The sequence below is a fragment of the Podarcis liolepis genome, assembly GCF_965112155.1.
Source record: "Podarcis liolepis genome assembly, chromosome: 8".
Taxonomy (NCBI): Eukaryota; Metazoa; Chordata; class Lepidosauria; order Squamata; family Lacertidae; genus Podarcis; species Podarcis liolepis.
Window position 1 is genome coordinate 74,627,098 of NC_139560.1, and position 18,136 is coordinate 74,645,233.

Consider the following 18,136-nt stretch of genomic DNA (forward strand, 5'->3'; position numbering starts at 1 on the left):
ATTGAAGTCGGTTTTGTGATTTCTCTCCAGTTCTTGATATGTATTTTGCATAATAACTCACCCCACACTGACTGACAGTATTTAATGAGAACAGCTATTCCCACGTTGTTTTAAATGTTAGAACCCTTTTTCAGTAATAGGTTACCTGAGCCAAGAAATTGAAGCTGTTACAAGTACCTGAACTCTAAGGGTCTGTGGAGAATTTAATAACAAGAGATTTCACTGCGAGAAAACATACAGCAAGTGAGATAACATATTCTTTCATTCAGACCAATTGGTCTTTTTAGAAGAAAGTACAAAGAATTTTCATTCAAATGTAGTTGTCTAGAATATATGTATACTGGTTAAACAGCTGGTGGGTTGTTTAGCTGAGTCTGAGGGAGCAAACCCACTGGATTTCAGGAGAAAGAAATAATCAGTGGCAACAGAAATCATGTTAATTGGACTGCAATCCATCATTTTTGTTGTTGTTGGGAGCATTCATGCTAGACCAACTGTCCAGAATAAGAAGAATAACAGCAAACCTAACAGGGGTCAGGGGTCAGTGAAGCTGAGGCAAGTGGAGCAGAGGATCATGTGTTATATCCCAAACTGGGACTGGGAAGAAATTAATTTTAAAGCATAATTATGTGTGCCTTTAAACTTGCTTTCATTTAAAAACCAGTTTGAAGGTATTGTTTCTCATTTTGTGGAACCAAGGTAACTGTTACATTCTTTAAGCTTTATAATTTATTTTTAGAGGTATTATTTCTTAGTCTTCTAATCAGGCCCCTTTACTCTCGCTAAGATATGTGACCCTGCAGGCATTTTCTGTATCATCCTGTTAATCTTCCCATTTCAAATTGCTAATTTATTCTGCTAAATGGTGGTGAGAAGCTTATTACAATCAGGCCCTTGGGGGAGTTACCCAAACCCTTCATAGCTGGCTATGACCAATTTTCAAAATACTTTGTGCATAAAGACATTTATATGCATGCCAAGTTGAACACTTAAGTTCTAACAGGATCATCTCTGGATATACCTCTGATTCCCTCATTTGTGAATACCTTACAGCTAGTTCAACCTCAGCACAGAGAGAAATGGAGAATTCAAGCTGACTGGGTGTGCTCAACCCTTGCTCTTGGCTACTGAAAACTCCATGATTTAAGGGGAAAATAGGTGCTTCTTTTAGGGAGGCAGCTGAGCCAAAGATTTGGTGATGTGTTATCAGTATGAACATATTAAAGGTAAAGGAAAAGGGACCCCTGACCACTAAGTCCAGTCGCGGACGACTCTGGGGTTGCAGCGCTCATCTTGCTTTACTGGCCGAGGGAGCCAACGTTTGTCCACAGACAGCTTCTGGGTCATGTGGCCAGCATGACTAAGCCATTTCTGGCGAACCACGGCAGCGCACAGAAACGCCGTTTACCTTCCCACAGCAGCACTACCTATTTATCTACTTGCACTTTGTGCTTTTGAACTGCTAGGTTGACAGGAGCTGGGACTGAGCAATGGGAGCTCACCCCGTCTCGGGGATTCGAACCACGACCTTCTGTGGTTTAGCCCAGAGCACCACCCACACATATTACTCAGATCTAAATCTTCCATTTCCATTTCCCGATCCTAAGGAGAGCTTAGGGATCATGAACCTGTGTTTAAAATCTGTTTTGCAATGAATGGCAATGAATATTAATAAATGTTAACAAACAAACTGAAACTTAACTCTGACAAGATGGGTGTACTATTGGTTGAGAATTCTTATTTGAACAGAGGCCTACAACCTTTTGTGAATGGGACATTATTCACTCTGAAGGATCACTCTGGGAGTACTCTCACCTACAGTGCAAGTCTGGTGGTTGTGTCTTGGAATGTGTGAGGTCCCCCCCCAATCAACTTTGGCTGCTTTACCTGCTGATGATGCTCTTCATTCCCAAGTTAAACAGCACTGTACTATTCTCATCGGGGTGTGTGTGGGCTGCCTCTGAAGACAGCATGAAAGCTTAAATCGGTCCAGAACTCAGCTGCCAGAGTCTTAATCAGAGCAAATAACTTTGAGCCTTATAGAACTTTCATTGGCTATCTATTTGTTCCTAGGCTCAATTTAAAGTGCTGATATTGACTCCGTAATGGTCCATGAGAAGGATCTCTTTTTATCCGCTTTTAGATCTGTTCCAGGTACTTATGAATTTGTGATTTTGATTCTTCTATGTAAACTTGCTGATATAATATCTTCAATTTTATTGGGATTTTTAATAATAATAATAATAATAATAATAATAATAATAATAATAATTATCAAATAAATTGTAATTTACTGAGGTTTATTCCTTTTTATAGGTCACTTTGATCATGATTTATAGAAAAGCAGGGCAGTGAGAGATGAGTGAAATCTCTAACAAACAGAATTTATGAGTTCCCATAGCATGAATCATGGTTGTCTTCTTGACATTATGGGAACCTGAACAGCTTTCTCTTTGAAAGCTGTAATTCTCCTAGTGATTTAACCTTGAATATAACTATTCTTCTATTTTTACTTTAAGAATAGATTTTCGGTGCTTTCATTTATTTGATCTATCACTGTTGTCTGTAATTTACTTGATTCCAAACTTTGAGGCACTGAATGACTGAATGACTGAAACTATGAATGGATGAAGCACAAATTAATAAGTACACCACTTCCTAACCCAACAGTGGGAGCACATTGGAGTGTGTACACAACCATTTGAAGATATATTTTAGGGGCAAATGGGAAGTTCAAGTTCATTTATAGTGCAAGTCTTCTATGCCCATTTCAAGCAGTTTCATTTTTATATTAGCAATTTTGGACACTATTTTGCCAGAATAATTCATTAAAATGAGCACATTAGCTGTAATCTGTCAGCTTTTCTGTGAACATCTGAGCAAATTTCCTACATATTCACCTGTGTGATAAATGTAGATTCCATATGAATGTCATTTAAGACATCCCAGGGCGTCATATGATATGGCGGCTCTCCTCTCCATGAGAGGAGATGAAGGTCTATGCTTGTAGAAGGAGATCCATTCTTGGAAGCTCCCTTCCAGGCAATGCTGAGAGAACTGTGCATGGTGCTTTTGTTGGTGTAATATGAAAAATGGGTTAAATTACACAGTGCTTGGTCTCACGTCTTGAGTTACCACATCCCCCACATCAATATGTTCTGGGATAATTGGGTCAGGTGCACTAGGCTATCATAGCAACACCAGTGAGATTAAGTGTATCACTAGCTGAGTCATTTTCCTTCTCATTGGATCAGAAATGTAGAGTTGGGTATAATAGTCTCCAGGGCATTGCTTTCATCAGGTTTGCTATGTCTGTGTCGTGTCCTGTCCTGTCCTGTCTACTGTCAGAAGCAAAGATCACCAGTATTGAAGCAACTTTGTTAGACTGATCATGTTGTGCAGATGCCTGATTATCGTCTTCCAAAGCAACTACTCTATTCCGAACTTAAAAATGGGAAGTGTAATCCCAGTGGTCAACAAAAGATGGTAAATATAGTTATATCCTATTGATTTCAATGGAAATGGTAACTTTCCCACTGAAATCAATGGGATTTGAAGTTGCTTAATTTTGTCTGACTTCTTCTGAGAATTTTGACATGTGCACATGCATGAGTGTGTGCGTATGTGTGCACATGCATATCATTTGCAGCCTAACAGATGGATTTTAGCTATTGCAAACCTGGTTCACCACCCCTCCCAAACCCTTCCATTTAACTTGTATTTTTAAGATATCTGTGGGATTTGTAAAAAGTACTGAGATGAAACTGCCCTTTCTCTGAACATGATGCTCTTCAGCTTAAACATCCTACAGCAAGATTCAGGAAACTATGTGATGTGCAGAGATTAAAGGCTCTAAGGGTTACATAGAAAAGAAGCAAAGATCACCTTTCCTTTTTTTTTTTTTAGAGGTCTCTTCCAGAGGAAAGCTCAAGTGCTAATTATCTCTTGGATCTATTCCATATTTCCCAATACTTTAGTAAAAGTGTGTTTAAGATTAAGCCTTTGTCACTTTAAATGATCGTCCTTAGGAAATGTAGCCTCATCTACATGCAACATTCTTCATGTTCAACGAGTCTATATTTAACTTGCCTACAACTTAGAGCTGAAAGATCACATCCTGATGACAGTAAAAAGGGGTAGTTGGAACTCATAGCAATATTTCCTAAACCTTTGATACATGGAGCAATGGGACCCCTTCCCAGATATTTACATCGGGGGCTCACAATTACACTTCCTTGAAAATATATAATGTTCATTTTCTCAGCTACCAGGACAGTGTGAGCATTCTCCTTGCAATTCTACGTTAGTATACTTTTATTCATCCTGTGTACTAATCCTCAGAGTGTCAGTGCCTACATAAGCCAAAATAGGTATAAAGGGTTGGGGTGTGAGCAGACTGTGGTACCCCAAGGTTTGCAAAAGTACACAAAGTAGAAAAGAATCAAGGGGGGAATAAAAAATAAAACAACATTCTTTAGTGACAATGGAACACTCTGACAGCAGGGGATGGAAAAGCAGGAGAGAGGGGCAATTATTATTATTATTATTATTATCATTATTGTTAATTAATTAAATTAAATTTATATACTGACCTTCATCTGAGAGCCAGTGTGGTGTAGTGGTTAAGAGTGGTAGACTAGAAATCTGGTGAACCAGGTTCGCGTCTCTGTTCCTCCACATGCAGCTGCTGGGTTAACTTGGGCCAGTCACACTTCTTTGAAGTCTCTCAGCCCCACTCACCTCACAGAGCGTTTGTTGTGGGGGAGGAAGGGAAAGCATAATGTGAGCCGCGTTGGGACTCCTTCAGGTAGTGATAAAGCGGGATATCAAATCCAAACTCTTCTTCTTCATCATCATCTGAAGATCTCAGTGTGGTTCACAGCATAAGAATGCTGGATAGAAACACAAAATTATTAACAAAAGCAAGAACAAACCAAACCAATAATCCCCCTCCCACAAATACATTTATAGGATGTGAATCAGCCAAAGGTTGGGTTGAAGAGGAACATTTTCACTTGGCTCTTAAAGGTGTAGAATGAAGGTGCCAGACAAGCTTCCCTGAGGAGACCATTCCGCAGGAGGGGAACCACCACAGAAAAGCCCATTCTCATATTGGCATCCTTCAAACGTCTCATGGAGGAGGCACATCAAGGCGGGTCTCATATGATGATCTCAAGTAGGTTTTTATGGGGAGAGGCTGTCCTTGAGGTATTGCGGTCCTGAGCCATTAACGACTTTATGGGTCAAAACTGGTAGGCCTGGTAGCTAATTGGAATGCAGTGTCCTGGAAAATGGACAACTCACTAGGAGGAGCCCATTTTGTTTCACTTTTAACTTGTTTATTGTATTTAAGTACATTTATAACTCAACTTTGTTTCTTAATATGGAGTTCAAGGTACCCATGGAACTGAGGGCAGCACCATAGTAAAATTCAAGGTAGCAAGGAGGATAATGCTATCAATGGCTACTAGCGATAATGACTATGCACTGTCTCCATAGTCAGAAGCAGCAGTGCTCTGAATACCAGGTTCTGGAAACCATGGAAAGGGAGAATGTTGTTGTGCTTGGGACCTGCTTGTGGGTGGTTCACAGGCATCTGGTGGGCCACTGTGAGATGCTGGACTAAATAGGTCCTTGGCTTCATTGCCAGGAAGCCCCTCATCTAGGACTGAGTAGGCCCACAGCAGCCTCGGTTCAGCAAGGTTTTATCATATGCCCTGGGAGTTGCCTCTCAGGAACCAACTCAGTCAGTGATGGGGTCATGCTTTCTGGGCAATAGTGATGCTTCTGGGATTCCCCATGCTTGTCAACTATTGCACAGGCTATGTGAAGTAATCTCAGTATATCCTCATTTTCTTCTTCGGGTTATTATCATTTCTGCTATATCGGCAGAGGCAGCAGACTGGATGGGCATGATAGAGGAGAAAATGCAGTTTTCTCAGTTATGAGGGCAGAGAGCAATATATGAAACCAGCACAGCAGCATAATTTTTCAAGGCAACCAGTTTGTTATAATCTGACGAGAGGAGAGCTGCACATTACCCTTCACCCCTGAGAACCTCTTCACTCAGTCACATAGTATTCTGAGAATACTTTCCCATTGTTCATCTACATTTTATTTTAGCAGTTCCCACTTCTGCATGAGTGCTTTTGGCAATTTATGTAATATGTGGGAGGGGCAAATGACATAGTTACTCCTCACACCAGCTCTGCCTCACTAGCTGGAGAACCAGTTGAAGACAAAAGGACGGGGTGTCAACAACATAGTGTTAACAAAATGCCAGCGGTGTCTCCTGGGAGCCAGTGTGGTGTGGTGGTTAAGAGTGGTGGACTTGTAATCTGGTGAACCGGGTTCGCTTCCCCGCTCCTCCATATGCAGCTGCTGGGTGACCTTGGGCTAGTCACACTTCTCTGAAGTCTCTCAGCCTCACTCACCTCACAGAGTGTTTGTTGTGGGGGAGGAGGGGGAGGAGATTGTTAGCCGTTTTGAGACTCCTTAAGGGGAGTGAAAGGTGGGATATCAAGTCCAAACTCCTCCTCCTCCTCCTCCTCCTCCTCCTCCTCCTCCTATTCATGTGATCATTCTCATTCCAGTGAGAATGCATCAGATTGGCTTAGATTAGAAGAACATAATAAATCCAAAACTGCCCCAAATATTCCTAAATTCATTTTGGAGGTTCCTGCTGCATTTCAGGGAGCTTTGGTGAAAACTTACTTCAGTTTGGACAAGCACTGAAACTTTCCAAAGTGGACCATTTCAGCTTGAGATTCAGGACTCATGCAAATCTGATGAACCGCCCTAAATTTAGTGATGATGATGATGACGATGATGACGATGATACAGTGCATTTGTGTGTGTTGTGTCTGCAGCTGGTTCACTGTTGCATTTTCTCCTTTTGATTGCTCTTCCAATGCATTGGATGTTTTGTTACTATTCCATTGTGTGTCAGCTTGAGGCTTTGGCATAAAGTGACAACTAGATTGACTAATTATACGCTGTATAATTCCCCAAAAGTAAGACATTCCCCCCAAATAAGACCTACTTCCAGTTTTGCCTCTCGCTGTAATATAAGGCATCCCCCCAAAAATAACACCTCCCCAGTAATAAGGCCTCCCCCGAACATAAGGCCTCCTTGGAATATAAGGGCCCCAAAGCTACTGTAAGGCATCTGACTCTTCTGGACCGTAGCGGCGGGTGCCAACATGCAGCTCACTGATTGGCTGCAGTGCAGCTGGCGCTGTTCAGGCAGTGCAAGGTCTCTTTAAATCAGAGAGCCCGCGCCACTGCCAGGACAAGCTGCCACCTGCTACTCACTCTGCCCTGACGGAGTCTGGCTGACTCACAGTTAGACAATAAATGTGTACCATATTCTTCTTCATGGAAAAATAAGACATCCCCTGAAAATAAGACCTAGCACATCTTTGGGAGCAAAAATTAATATAAGACACTGTCTTATTTTCAGGAAAACAGGGTAGCAACATACCCTCCAATATTCTGCTGACGAAAATAAGGACTTGTGTCTTTCGATACCAAGCTCTTGCGGAAGCTAGTTGACTTGGGACCACTAGTTGACATGGCACCACTGCAAGCCCCAGCACTGGCTGCAAGTGTTGCCTCGTTTTCTTCCCTGAGCATGGTGGCAGCACTGGAGGGGGAAAATAAGACATTCCAGGATACAATCAGAAGCCAGGAGGGCTTCAGTAATTCCCGGATGTCCTGTGGAAATCAGGACAGTTGAGGGGTATGTAATAATAGAAGCAGGCTGCTGGATGCTTCTGTTTGTGTGGTCCAGGAAGTAGTGGCTCAGTACACTGGACGCACCTAACACAACAGTTGTTTGGTTAAGGGCTAGCTGTAGGCAGAGTGGCCAAAGTGCTTAGCAGACTCCCTATGGAATTACTTGTCACTCACTCTCACACTCTCTACACAGAGTGTCATACTCTTAAGACTTTGTTGTAAACAGCCAGATTGAATTAACAATGTGCTGTCCTCTTAAGCCCAACACAGCCTCTGAAATTCCCCTTCCCTCAGCTTAAAGAGAAACCGTGCTTCAGCCCCAGGCCTGCATTTAAGATCTCTGTCAAGGAGCTGCATAGACAGTTAACAAGCCTAAGTATTTATGAGGTGCCTCGATCAATAATCAACAGACAGCAGAGTTTTTTAGTTTTGTATTTTTTAAAAAGAATTCAGATATGTGCAACGAGGAAAAATAACTTTGATTTATTTATTTATTTTTTAAAGTAGGTTTATTGGAGTTTGGGTGGAAAATACTGCCTGATGTGTTGTGCCTAATGAAAAGTTTGAAGTACAACTCAATGCCAGTAGTTTAAGACAAAAGCAAGTACCTCCTTTTCCCACCCCCTTGAAGAAAAATTGTTCTGCAGCCAGATTGATACTGCACTGATTTTGATCATCCAATCGCTTCCAGCTAGAAGAGAGTATGGATTTAAATCTGCTTTTTATACTTTAGCATCCTCAGAATCGAAGAGTTTTTTTCTCATGCCAGCTAAGCTTGAACTATGTCTATATAAGCATAAATATTAATGCTCCAATCTATAGGAGAGTTCCCTCTTTATGTTTTGCCCTACCAAGGACACACCAGAAGCAAAGTACTCTGATGGCTAAAATGTGTGGATGATAGTTTCAAGGTTTCAATACACAAGGTTTCAATAACACAGTTCTACTACAGCACAAACTTCTCCAATTATGGAGTCAAAACTATAGCAACTTTGGAAGTAATGGTATAGGTTCTGTCTCTTTTATCTGCATGCAGTGTATGGGAATGGCATGGCTATGTTTTGAATCACCCCCCAGTTCTTTTTCCTGTAGGAGCTTCCCTCTATATTTCATCAGACATATAATTTAGTAATTTCAATATAACTTCATGCTTCTCTTTTTATACCCCTGATAATGCCAGCACACACATAGCTGCCTTCAGAAGTCTTCTAAAGGATGTATAGGTTACTTATTTCCTTGGTTTGGGGGTCAGATAACTCCATACCCTCCAACATTTCTCCTTTGAAAATAGGGATGTCCTAAGGAAAACGGGGGCATTCCAGCATCAAATCAGAAACCGGGATGACTTCTGTGAAGCTGGGACTGTCCATGGAAAAATAGGGGCATTTGGAGGGTCTGAAACTGTACATGAAATCTGTGGATGCATTGCAAAATGCATTGTGATATATATATATTTTAATTAAAAGAAGATAGTAAGTTTGTTTGGTGTTGGCTCATGAAATTGTACTCCAAAACTACTGTCTGCCCCAGGAGGAAAATTTTTGTTGGCTCCATTCAGAAAGCCAGCATGATATTGTGGCTGCAGGACCATTCTACGATTGGGGGGACGAAAGTTCAGATCCCCATTCAGCACTGAATCTCACTGGGTGATAATGAAGGGGAGGGTTATCTGGGAGATATCCATGCTGTACACATGAGAGGGAGAGGAGGGATGAAGAACTGTGTTTCAGGTATGATGTGGAGGCGAGGCCACTTGGAACAGTCCTGCTATCCACCCAACCTCATATTGGGGAACTATGGTTGGCATTCTTCTGAAGAGGGCTCCTATATAATGTGATTTGCGTTTGTGATACATGCTAACTAACTTCCTCGGTGTGCCAGTGAGGTTTGGATTATTGTCTTTTATGGTTTTGTGTGAATTAGGGTTGTGAGATAAACTCCCATACAGTTGACTACTGGTATTGAAATAACATTGTGATAAGTGTTTCAGCAAGGCAATACAGTGACACCTCGGGTTAAGTATTATTCGTTCCAGAGGTCCGTTCTTAACCTGAAACTGTTCTTAACCTGAGGTACCACTCTAGCTAATGGGGCCTCCTGCTGCCGCTGCACAATTTCTGTTCTTATCCTGAAGCAAAGTTCTTAACCTGAGGTACTATTTTTGGGTTAGCGGAGTCTGTAACCTGAAGCGTATGTAACCTGAAGTGTATGTAACCCGAGGTACCACTATATACAGCTGAACAAAAGGTTGAGACTTGACAGTTTCCCAGCCAGTAGCTCAGCTGAACAGATACTTTGCGGATACTTTGCAGGCTTTGTTTGCTCTCTCTCTCTTCCCTCCTAACAGATAAGAAATGGCATAAGCCCTCACACAAACCAGCAAACCCTTTCAGCTTCACCAATATGTTTCTTGCTCCTTTCCTAGGCCAATTTTAACCACTCGCAAGCACATAAACCAACTCTTTCTGTAGAATTTCCTGCTCTCAAAAACTGAAAAGCTCCAGCAGCAAAGTAAATAGGGAACATAAGCAAAGAATTGGAAAGTGCTTCTTTCACACCCAGCCCAACTGATGAAAAAGAGAGAGGAGGAGGTGGTGTTGTTTTTATTTCCCCCCTAAATAGCTTTTCTCCATATTAAAAAGGAAGTTTGTTTGTTTGTTTATTGGAGACCCTCCACTTCCAAGGGCAGGCACAGTGGGACCCTCTGCTGCTACAGGATGACCCGGTGAGGCCCTCCACCACTGTGGAGGCCCTCTGCCGCAGGGAGTCCTGGGAGTCCCTCTACCACTGGGATGCCCAGCAAAGCCCTCTGCTTCCACGGGGATGCACAATCATAGAATCATAGAGTTGGAAGAGACCACAAGGGCTATCGAGTCCAACCCCCTGCCAAGCAGGAAACACCATCAGAGCACTCCTGACATATGGCTGTCAAGCCTCTGCTTAAAGACCTCCAAAGAAGGAGACTCCACCACCACACTCCTTGGCAGCAAATTCCACTGTCGAACAGCTCTTACTGTCAGGAAGTTCTTCCTAATGTTTAGGTGGAATCTTCTTTCTTGTAGTTTGGATCCATTGCTCCGTGTCCGCTTCTCTGGAGCAGCAGAAAACAACCTTTCTCCCTCCTCTATGTGACATCCTTTTATATATTTGAACATGGCTATCATATCACCCCTTAACCTCCTCTTCTCCAGGCTAAACATGCCCAGCTCCCTTAGCCGTTCCTCATAAGGCATCGTTTCCAGGTTTTTGACCATTTTGGTTGCCCTCCTCTGGACACGTTCCAGTTTGTCAGTGTCCTTCTTGAACTGTGGTGCCCAGAACTGGACACAGTACTCCAGGTGAGGTCTGACCGGAGCAGAATACAGTGGCACTATTACTTCCCTTGATCTAGATGCTATACTCCTATTGATGCAGCCCAGAATTGCATTGGCTTTTTTAGCTGCCACGTCACACTGTTGGCTCATGTCAAGTTTGTGGTCAACCAAGACTCCTAGATCCTTTTCACAATGGGGTCCTCCTCCCCCACAGAGAGGCCCGGTGAGGCCCTCCACTGCCGTGGATATATATATTGTGATATATCAAGATATTATGATGCTTAGTTGGTGATATATTGTGATATTGAAAAGCCAGGTATTGCCCAGCCGTAGTATTTAGACTGCACATTCACAAAAGAGGGGCTTGGCCTGGATATTTCAAGTATGAGTGAAGATGTCATGCAAACGAAATCATTTCTATATTTTTATTTCAGAAGAAAAAGATTGAATGAGAAGGCATATCGTAAGAGGAGAAGCTACTTTAAAATTTACAGCAGCATTCAAAAGGTAGGATTTCTTTTTATTCTTCCCAATGTTGCTATTAATTTTACATGAGGAATGTCAGAATTCTTGTCACATCCATGTCCCTTTCTTTTAGAGGTGCTTGCTTTTAAGATGGAGATCACTGTGCAATACAAAAAGAGAGAGCATTCCTCTGTTTTCATTATTTATCTAACTGCTTGTTCTTCTCCATAAATATTAAAAGTATACTAGATACTGCTTGAGAATATCGTGGGATAGAGAGAGTTATCTCATACTTTGATATATTTTATCACACACACACCCCATCAGACCCCTTCCTCCAATTATGGATAAAACAAGCTGTATTTGAAGCTAAAGCTCTATTTCATGCAGTAAGAAAGAATGACATTTCTTCTAAATGCCAAGCAAAAGGTTTCCCCAATACAGGCAGCAGGTTTAATTTTAATGTGGCATTCTTAGAAGGAGAGAAAGTTGATAAATCTAAATGGGTATACCGATAACCAGGCCTGCACAGTGTGTCCTGCTGTGTTATATGAAGCTCACCAGTAATGTGTTATGGCCTGCCAGATGTTTGAAAACTCCCATGTTTTTGCAAAACAAAAAAAGCTGGTCTTGGAGAGACTGAGTATGTTGCAGGCACACAGTCACAATGGTGGCAGATATTGTTTAAAAGTTTAAATGATTTAGATTTGTGAAGTTGTGTGGTGGGAGGGTTAACTTTGCCTCCCCAGGGTTATCTTCCAAGTTTTTCAAAGCAGTTCTTTGGGGCTAGTTGTTAAATAATCAAAACCCAGAAGGAGATCCCAGTTACAGATAAACTTATACCCTCCAACATCCCGTAGAGGAAAATCAGAATGCATGTCTTTTGGAGCTATGCGCTTGTGGGATCCAGGTGACTAGAATACGGGGATATTTCAGGGCTGTGCTCTCATTGGTGCATCCTGGGATCCAATCAGAAGCTGGAGTGTCCCACTCAAAGCAGAACAGTTGACGGGTATGTCATCTTGTCATATCTAGCTTTGGCCGTGAGATTGGCCACATCCATATTTTTAATCGAGTGAAGCTCTTGCATATAAGCAAACACTAGCTTTTGTCTGCTGGAGTACAGTACTGTTTAAAACTGTGCTTAAGCCTGTCTAGAAGCACAGCACTGTGACAGCTATTCAGGTGTTTTGGAAAGGGATGCAGAACAAATGCCAGCAAAGAGCTTGCAAGCACCTGCTACATTCAGGCAATCTGTGAAAAGCTAAGCGTCCCAGGATTCAAATACAGCATTTCCCAATTCAGGGGGCTCTCTTTTTCTAGTCAAAGGCAGAAATGAAAGAAAGAAGCTCAAAAGCATAACATATAGTACACTGAAAAAGAGAGAAAAGAAATCTCACTATTTCTCTTGTTTGGGATAAATTTGCTCCCTTGCCACTCGGGAGTGCAAATAAAGAATTGGAATTCAAAGTAAAAATAAAATATATATTTTATGCAGAAATTTTAAAGACGTGTGTTTTTTTTCCTCCCCAGAGGGGGAGAAAAAGTTTTGTTGTTAGATGTGCTGGCTTGCAGAGATTCACCTAATTACTTACAGAAGAAATGGACAAAAAAAGTCATGGAAGAACTTGGAAAAACACATTTGTGGTTCCTTATAAGATTAGCCCTGTTGGAGGGGAGATGGAAGAACACACAGAGTGCTCCAACTACAATGTCCTCATCCTCACCCACTTAAATTCTGAAGGGGGCTTCTAAGTACAACTGGCTGGACCTGCTTAGCCACCTCCTTGTGATTAGGAACCCTGATAGCATAGGTTCCTGATCTTCATACATTCAGTCAAATGCCCCCTTCAATGCCGTTTATTATTATTATTATTAACTGTTGATCAGCAATACCAAGAGGCACCAAAACATTGTGGCTCTCAGGTGCTCCATGGTTTCACATGCAGTGATTATGTATTTCATCTCTTTCCTGACAACCCACCCCACCAGCCTCCTTCTGAAACAGGGGCAGTGGGGGGTGCATTAGTTGTAATGTGGTAAGATCCATATTAAATTGACACTTCTTGCACACTTATCTTTTGAACTTCCCAGCCGTTCCCAAGACAAAAAGCAAAACAAAGAAAACAGTAATAAGCAGAGAGGGCCTAAGATGGAAAATCGAAATGATAAATATATATATAGTGAGAATGAATGAACTAAATGATTGACCATTTGTCACTCTTTAATCAGATTGTCACACTGCCTGGTGGTAAGGGATGGGCTTAGCTAGAAACATGATTAATTCTTCCATGTGTGTTGATCTCCATGTGCAAACACCTGTGAACTTAGGAGAGATTCCCCCACTGCATATAGTGGAGCCATTTGACTCCTCCTCTTCCAGTCCTCCATCACATGTGCATAGTGTGGATGCACTTACTGTGATGCTTCTAGCCAAACTTTACATTGGGAGTGGGAGGACTGTGATGGACCCATAGTTCAATCCAGCCAGCCTTGTTTTGCTCCAGGGCTCCAGGGCACAAGCTAATGGTTTGCAGAGCATCATGGGTTTATTGAAGGTTTAGTGGCTGAGGAAAGGAAAGTGGGTCATGGTGAATCTTTTATCAGGCTCCAATTAACATGGAACTTTTCTTTCTTTCTTTCTTTCTTTCTTTCTTTCTTTCTTTCTTTCTTTCTTTCTTCCCGTCCTTCCTTCCTTCCTTCTCCTGCTTTTCTTCTATCATGGGTTCCAAGGTGGCATACATGTATGATCACCCAGATGCTATTCACCCATCTAGGCAATGAGTAGGCTTAGACCTGCTTAGCTCCAGCTAGTGTACCTTCAGATAAAAGCATGGTTTTCTTTTAAAACAATTACATCATAATGCGAGAGTAGAGGTAATGTGATTCTATCCAGTAAATCCAACTACCAAGGAGTGGGAAGGTTAGCTTCTCCAGAGTGGCTGGGGAAACCCAGCCAGATGGGCGGAGTACAAATAATAAAATTGTTGCTGTTGTTGTTTACTGGGGCTCATCAGGCCTTTCACAATGATCTGACAGGGCTTCGCTGAGGAGCATGTGCTGCACCTGGAGTGTACATTTAAACAGTCTTGGTTAATCCTGGGAACTATGGTTTGTTAAAGGTACCAAGAATTGTCAGGAGACTGCGTTCCCCTTAAAGATAAAGGGACCCCTGACAATTAAGTCCAGTCGTGAATGACTCTGGGGTTGCGGCGCTCATATCCCTTTAAAGGCTGAGGGAGCTGACATTTGTCCTCTTCCGCAGACAGTTTTTCCGGGTCATGTGGCCAGCATGACTAAGCCGCTTCTGGTGAAACCAGAGCAACGCACAGAAATGCTTTGTACCTTCCTGCCAAAGCAGTACCTATTTATCTACTTGCACTGCCATACTTTTGAACTGCTAGGTTGGCAGGATTTGGGACCAAACGACAGGAACTCACCCCATCGTGGGGATTCGAACCACTGACCTTTTGATCGGCAAGCCCAAGCAGCACAGTGGTTTAACCCACAGCGCCACCTGCATTTCTCTTACAGAGCTACAATTCTCTGTCAATTCCTCTCCCCAAAGAACTCCGAGAACTGTAGCTTTACAAACTACAGTCCCCAGGATTCCTTGGGGGAAGCCACGACTGTTTAAAGTGGTATAATACTGCTTTAAATGTGTAGTGTAGATGGAGCCAAGTAAAGTAACAATAGGTTATATGCACTCCCCCCCCCGCCGCCGCGCAGTAAGCACAAAATTGATTTATTTCACTCCTGTAGAGAGTCCCCATGTGTCTGGAATGGCGGAGAAGAATGTAAGGTTGGTATCTCCAGACATACTTGAACCCAACAAGAGTACTTTTTTTCTAGAAATTAAGTGCCATGGGTAGCAGCAAATGCAGTGATGTTAGCTATTCATTTCTAGACGTTGTCTGTCGAGATAGCACATCTCTTCTGTGGTGATTGCATTTTCAAAGAAACTCAGTATTATTGTTGGAATGCTGAGAGAATTCAATTCGTCCTCCTATAATTGCTGGTCCAATTGCTGTGTAAAAGTGGATGTGCCAACATCACACTTCCTGAAGAGAGTCTTGAATAGAAATTATGGTGAAGAATGTGTGTTGTTGATGTGTCTACCCTCCCCCCCCCTCCGGTAATAATTTTGTGACCTCTCACTGTCTTTTGAGTTTTTATTATCTCACTCCACTTCATAAAAAAGTTAAGTTTACTATGGTGTATTCACAGTGAGAAGAGAGCCTGTCTATGGGAATGCTGCGCCCCACAAGTGTGATATTGAGATCTTAGGCTACATTGCAGGCTGCTCCTGCTGGATTTTCTGCCTTTGGCTCTTTGAATCCTATTACAATAGCTGGAGAATACAATAACTGTTATTTCAGCTGCATTATGTAACAGTGTACTTCCCCCTCTTCTGACTCACAGCATGCAGACAGGCTGCAGCAGATTGAGTATATGAGTTTAATAGTGTGTCCAATGGTCAAGAAGGCAGTTTCTGTACATACTGTAGAGGGAAGAGAGGCAGATGGGGCTCCTCAACCTGGCTAGGTAACCCATCTAGGAGAAGAAATACCCACAGAGGAGCTTACGGTCTTCAAATAAAAACATCTTGGAGATCCCGGGCCACAGGGAGGTTAGGTTGGCCTCAACCAGAGCCAGGGCTTTTTCAGCAGTGGCCCCGATCTGGTGGAATGCTCTGTCACAAGAGACTAGGGCCCTGCAGGACTTGACACCAGGCCTTTGGCTGAGGCACAGTCTGATCCCCTCCTCTTGTAATCCTCATAGAACTCTAGCCCAATGGTTGCCATTAATTTGATTCTGAATTTATTTTAGAATGAATTTATTTTAGAATGTATTTCAATTAAATGATTATGATTTAATGTAAACTGTGTTATTTTTACTGATTTTACTGTTTTTATTTTAGCCGCTCTGAGCCCGGCTTTGGCTGGGGAGGGCAGGATATAAATATATTATTATTATTACTATTATTATTGTTATTATTATTATTCTGCTCCTAAACCTCTGCTGCCTTACAGGGCATCTTTGGGGAAAGAAAAGGCTAAGGAGTAAACACTACACAAATTCGGAGTGAAGTCCCTAAGATGGCTGGATGGAGTCTTATACACCTTCTTTTGGCAACTCCTGCAGCTGGTGCCAAACATATTGCTCTGCTTTCCTTTGGACCACACCTGTGAAGCCAAGAGTGGGTGTTCAGCCAGCTCTGGACCTCCATACACACTGCCTAGGTTTGCACCTCAGGGACATCACTTCAGTGCTGCTAATGCAGTGGTTTGACTTCACCCCTGGTGGCAAGCGCCCTTGTCTCTTGAGACGGGTGGATGCCAGCAACAAGTAGGATCCCAGGAAGCTGCCTTACACTGAGTAGGTTGGATAAGACCATCTAGCTCAGTATTGTCTGCAGCTTTCCACGTTTTCAAAAAAGGGTTCTTCCCAACCAAACTGGTGAATGAACCTGGGAACTTATGCAGGCACATAAAGTTCTCTGCCACTGAGTTACAGCACATTTCACACTGAGGCAGATTGTTCATAGTGAGAGTTCATTGGTATTCTGAACCCGGATGTGGTAAGTTCAGGATGTTCTCAGATCAAGTAAGAGTCCATAAAAGGATCATCACTAAGTCTTTGTCTGTTCATCACAGTGATAAATGGGCTAACCTCACAGATCTAAACAAATGCATCACAGAAAGTGATATTTACAGATGACATTGCACTATGCAGTGTAGAGAAACAGGAATTGCAAGAGCTTCCAAGCAGGTAGAAGATGTTATTAGAAGAGAGATCGATCGATACAGACAAGACGGATTATAGGAGTTGTGGGAACAACAAGGCAAGAAGGAACACCTTCAATTTAGAAAATGAACCACTGCGGAAAGCGCATGAATTTAAATTTCTAGGCTCTATGATTATGAGAACAAATAAGGAAAGAAGTTAAAATAAATTTCAGAGCCAGTTGCTCAAATGGTGGGAAATTATTAGGTGGTGTTGGCATTTGCCAATTACCTTGAGGAAGGAAGGCATATTAAACAATTGTTTACTCAGTTATGGTCTATGATGAGCTAAAAAAGAACATAGAGCTTATTTTCTCCACAGACTTAAATTTGTCTGTTATTCTCCTGCCCCGAGGAATCTGGGGACTGCAGATCTGTGGAGAGGATAAGGAGAGTTTCACAAAGACTTCTCAACACCTTCTTTAAACAATTCTTAGAATTCTTTGGAAGAATCCATGATAGTTTATTGGTATACATCAGTTACTTATATGAATCAGAGGCAGAATCAATATGTATAGAATACAATACAGAAAGAAATTGGGTTTCCTAGGGAAAGAAGAGCGGTGGGCTGAGGGGAACTTCTATGTCAGATGTAGCATGAAATTATTACCACTATGTGATGTCTATAGTTGATTATTAACCTGATCCTCACAACCACCTCCATGGCAGCTGTTGCTCATGCTGACTTCAAACCCTTTTTAAAGCATGTCTTGAATGTGTTTATGAATTGCCTTCCTGCCCTCAAGAGTATACACAATGATTAAAAGCAATACAAAACAATATCAAAACCACCAGAACCATCATTCAAACAATTCTCAGAATGGAATTTAAAAC

General features: G+C 42.1%; 1 protein-coding gene across 2 annotated transcripts in view; it reads left to right on the forward strand.

Annotated features, from left to right (window-relative positions):
* Window positions 1–18,136, forward strand: part of CDH18 (cadherin 18) — a 632,508-nt gene that overhangs the window by 189,539 nt on the left and 424,833 nt on the right. For both annotated transcript variants that reach the window (XM_083519276.1, XM_083519278.1), the window contains exon 2: window positions 11,486–11,558. The gene's annotated coding sequence lies outside the window, so the exon portion shown is untranslated. The remainder of the gene's footprint in view (window positions 1–11,485; window positions 11,559–18,136) is intronic.